We start from the raw sequence: 4750 nt of genomic DNA on the forward strand, positions 1-4750 counted from the left end.
GTTGCCCTCTGGGCAGTTGAAAGGGCCATGTTCCTGTCAGACAGGATCCATCCTAGGTTTGTAAATTCCAGCTGTTCATAAGTACTGGGCTGTTCACCTTAAATGGAGGAACAAGGGAGCAAATTTTTGTTACTGTTGTCTCTCTCTGGTCTCTTTTCAAAGCCTGTTACCAAGCACCTACTACTAAACTAACTCCGTACAACGCCTCGAGCTTTGACAGTTAAACTCTTATATCAACAGAGCTCCCAGAAGTACAAATCATAATATATTCACAGGATTTCTCCACAGCACTTTATCTCCTTTCTTTTTCATTCCATCAGGACACATCTGGGGGTCCAAGGCTGAGGGAGAACCATCTGAAGTATCACTGGAAAAAGCTGAGGAGCAGGTGCAGGAGCAGAAACTGAGGAGTCAAGAGGGAGCAAAGAGACAAGAGGAGCGACAGAAGCACACAGGGGACAAACCTTATAAATGCTTGGAGTGTGGAAAGACCTTTACTCGGAGTGGCCACCTTACTTTGCATCAAAGAATTCACACAGGATACAAACCTTATCAATGCTTCGAGTGCGGAAAGAGCTTCAATCAGAGTGTCCACCTTACTTCGCATCACAAAACTCATACAGGGAACAAACCTTATAAATGCTTGGAGTGTGTAAAGAGCTTCAGGTGGAGTAGTGCCTTGAGTTCTCATCAAAGATCTCACACTGGGGACAAACCTTATCAATGCTTGGAGTGTGGAAAGAGCTTCAGTGACAATAGCACCCTTACTTCGCATCAAAGAATTCACACAGCAGACAAACCTTATGAATGCTTGGAGTGTGAAAAGAGCTTCAGTGACAATAGCAACCTTAGATCGCATCAAAGAATTCACACAGGGGGAAAACCTTATAAATGTTTGGAGTGTGGGAAGGACTTCAGTCGGAGTGACCTCCTTACAATGCATCAAAGAACTCACACAGGAGACAAACCTCTTAAATGCTTGGAGTGTGGAAAGAGCTTCAGTCAGAGTAGCACCCTTACTTCGCATCAAAGAACTCATACAGGGGACAAACCTTATAAATGCTTGGAGTGTGGAAAGAGCTTTAGTCAGAGTAGCCACCTTACTTTGCATCAAAGAAGTCACACAGGGGGCAAACCTTATCAATGCTTTCAGTGCGGAAAGAGCTTCAGTCAGGGTAGCCACCTTAATTTGCATCACAGAACTCATACAGGGGAGAAACCTTATAAATGCTTTGAGTGTGGAAAAAGCTTCAGTGACAGTAGCAGCCTTTCTTCGCATCAAAGAACTCACACAGGGTACAAACCTTATAAATGCTTGGAGTGTGGAAAGAGCTTCAGTCAGAGTGGCAACCTTACCTCGCATCACAGAACGCATACAGGGAACAAACCTTATACGTGCTTGTAGTGTTGAAAGACATTTCATCAGAATGGCTACCTTCAGGCACATCAAAAGATCCGTTTAAGGGAAGAGATGTATAAATGCTTTGAATGTGGAAAGAACTTTAAGCAGAGTTCTGCTCTTTCTCTGCATCCATACGGGGAAGCCGGGCTTCAAACAGGATTTTTATGGGGAGTTTCAGACCCCCACAATGTTCTTCTCTTAGCTTAACCACAAACTGTTCCACTTCCCTTCACCCCATGCTGTGGAGTTGGAATCGTGGAGTGGGAGTGGGAGTTGGAAGCAATTTTGGGTGGAGTTGGTAGAAATGTAGCGAGTCCGACTCCGGCTTCAAAATAAAATTAATATTTTAATACAATAGTTACAGGAAGCATTAAAATCATGATAATCGTGGCAGAAAGTGGGATTCTGGGTGTGGTTATTTTTCCTGTCCCCTCCAAGGGTGAAATAATGTTTGCATTTACTTACACCAACCTCTATGCCTTTCTTTCCTTTGCTCTTGTTTCCCAAAACACAGAACTCACCCAATCTTGACAGAGCCAAATTCCACTGTACCACCAGAACACCTCTTCCTTGCAGTGTCTAAGGTGCCTGGGAATCAAGGTGCCACAATGAGTGTGGAAGATACAAGGTCAACAGGGAAATTGTTTCATGGGTCAAAGTCACAGCTGGTTCAGCTCAGCTCCGTTCTTGCGCTGTGACACTTGTGCAGTTATTTGCACCTTGCAGGCAGAATGGGCCATCAGCATCAGTAGATATGAACCTTGCCACCAATCCCCAGGGAGAGTGGGATGACCAGACTCTGTGAGGGGCTCTGGAAAGGCCTCTTTGACCTATGAATGCAATGTTCTAACAGCATCAATTAATACACATCAGTACTTCCACAAGGCTTCAACCTCTAACTTTAACATGAAAGGATAAGAGAGAAAAGGTGGTGAACAGGGCATGCACATGGGCCATGCCATCAAAATCTCTATGGAGACAATCCATGCTCACGGCTAGCAGTGCTGGAAGTGGGGCAAGAGCCACTGCTGTTTTTGTTCTTATGCTTGTGGAGATAGAATGAGGGTCGCCAGCTGGCTAGGCTTGCCTACCTTTACCTGTGCTGTGCTTTGACTTGTCTTCCATTGAAGACTGATTTGTCTGCACTGACCGGCAGCGTCACTCTGGGGTTTCAGAGAGGGAGCCTTTCTCACCCTTTGTGGAACTGCTGGGGACTGACCTGGACTGATCCTTAAGAACGACTGTTTCTTTTTCTGGACTGACTGTGCCCTAGACCAGTTGGTCATGGAACAGACATAAGTTACCTCCGTAGCAGTCTTGATGCCCCCGGTGGCGGAAATCTCGCACTGAAGACGATCGGACACTGGTTAGAGCGGCAATAGCTGCCTACCAGCTGGCAACAAAGGCAGCAAAGAGAAATTTCTTTGCTGCCTCTATTGCGTCGGCAGAGTCCTGTCCCAGGAGATTGTTCCAAGTGTCCGAAGCCTGGTCGGTCCAGCTGCCCAGGAACCCATGGAACATTCTAAAATCTCCTGTGATACTTTTGCTAAACACTTTGCCGATAAAATCGAGCGTCTGAAGAGCACGCTTCCACTCGCCGTGGAGACAGGAGGTGGGCCAGAGTCAGCCAGTTGCATTCCGGTCTGTTGGGATCGGTTTCAGCCTCTTCTCTCTGAGGAAGTGGACAAGGTGCTCTGTACTGTGAAGCCAACCACCTGTCTGGCTGATCCTTGCCTTTCATGGCTCATTATGAGCTGTAAAGAGAGACTGGGTGAAGGGATCAAGGCGGTGGTGAATGCATCCTTGCAAGAGGGTGCAATGCCATCAGCCTTCAAGGAAGCGGTAATAAAGCCCATCTTAAAAAAACCGTCCTTGGATCCTCAAGAGTTAAACAACTTTCGCCCAGTCTCTAATTTACCATTCTTGGGCAAGGTGATTGAGAGGGTGGTGGCTGCACAATTACAGACACACTTGGAGGAAACGGATTATTTAGATCCATACCAATCGGGTTTCAGGACTGGTCATGGAACAGAAACAGCCTTGGTTGCTCTGGTGGATGATATGAGGAGGGCATTGGATAGGGGTGAATACACCTTCCTTGTCCTCCTGGACCTCTCAGCGGCTTTCGATACCGTTGACCACGGTATCCTTTTAAATCGCCTAGAGGGATTGGGAATAGGAGGCACTGTCTTGCAGTGGTTCTGTTCCTATCTCTCGGATAGGCAGCAACGGGTGGCATTGGGAGATGAGGTTTCAGACCCTTGGCCTCTTCATTGTGGAGTGCCACAGGGTTCTATCCTCTCTCCCATGCTATTCAACATCTATGTGAAACCGCTGGGAGCAATCATCAGGAGTTTTGGGTTGCAGTGCCATCAGTACGCCGATGACACTCAGCTCTATCTCTCCTTTAAGTCCTCACCAGAGTTGGCTGTGAACACCATGTCCAAGTGCCTAGAATCCGTAAGTGGATGGATGGGAGAGAATAGCCTGAAGCTGAACCCTGACAAGACTGAGGTATTGCTTGTGGGAGATAAAAGGAAATTAGGAATTACTGACCTGATGCTTAATGGGGTAAATTTGCCCCTGAAGGACCAGGTCCGCAGTCTTGGGGTCATACTTGACTCCCAGCTGTCCATGGAGGCTCAGATTACAGCAGTGAGCCGGGCAGCCTGGTATCAATTACATCTGATACGGAGATTGCGACCCTACCTTCCTGTTCATCTGCTCCCTCAGGTGATACATGCCCTGGTCTCCTCTCGCCTAGACTACTGCAATGTGCTCTACGTGAGGTTACCCTTGAAAACGGTCTGGAAATTACAACTGGTGCAGAATGCGGCGGCACGCTTGATTACGCATAGCCGTCGCTGGGATCATATCACCCCAGTGTTATTAGATCTTCACTGGTTACCAGTTGGGCCCAATTCAAGGTGTTGGTGTTGACCTTTAAAACCCTATATGGTTTCGCCCAGTATATCTGAAGGAATGCCTCCAGAATCACCAATTGTGCCACCTGATGAGATCAGCCTTGCAAGACCTTCTCTCGGTCCCACCAGTGAGAACAGCTAGGCTGGTACGGACCAGAGAGAGGGCATTCTCTGTTGTGGTCCCCACCCTCTGGAACTCCCTCCCTTTTGATCTCAGACATGCTCCCTCCTTGTCCAGCTATCGCCGAGCCTTGAAGACCTGGCCGTTCAGGCAGGACTACTAATTTTATGTTATAACTGAATTAACGGATGGTTTCTTTAGCTTAAAACTTGATTATGTTGATGTATATGGATTGTTTTTATTCTTGTTGTTCGTCGCCTAGAGTGTCCCTAACCCGGACAGATAGGTGGCTGAAAAATAAAA

At 47.2% G+C, this 4750-nt stretch overlaps 1 pseudogene; it reads left to right on the forward strand.

Moving 5' to 3' along the window:
• Positions 1 to 541: 541 nt before the first annotated feature.
• Positions 542 to 1609, forward strand: LOC133379109 (zinc finger protein 239-like; annotated as a pseudogene).
• Positions 1610 to 4750: the final 3141 nt, after the last annotated feature.

The sequence above is a fragment of the Rhineura floridana genome, chromosome 3, assembly GCF_030035675.1.
Source record: "Rhineura floridana isolate rRhiFlo1 chromosome 3, rRhiFlo1.hap2, whole genome shotgun sequence".
Classification (NCBI taxonomy): Eukaryota; Metazoa; Chordata; class Lepidosauria; order Squamata; family Rhineuridae; genus Rhineura; species Rhineura floridana.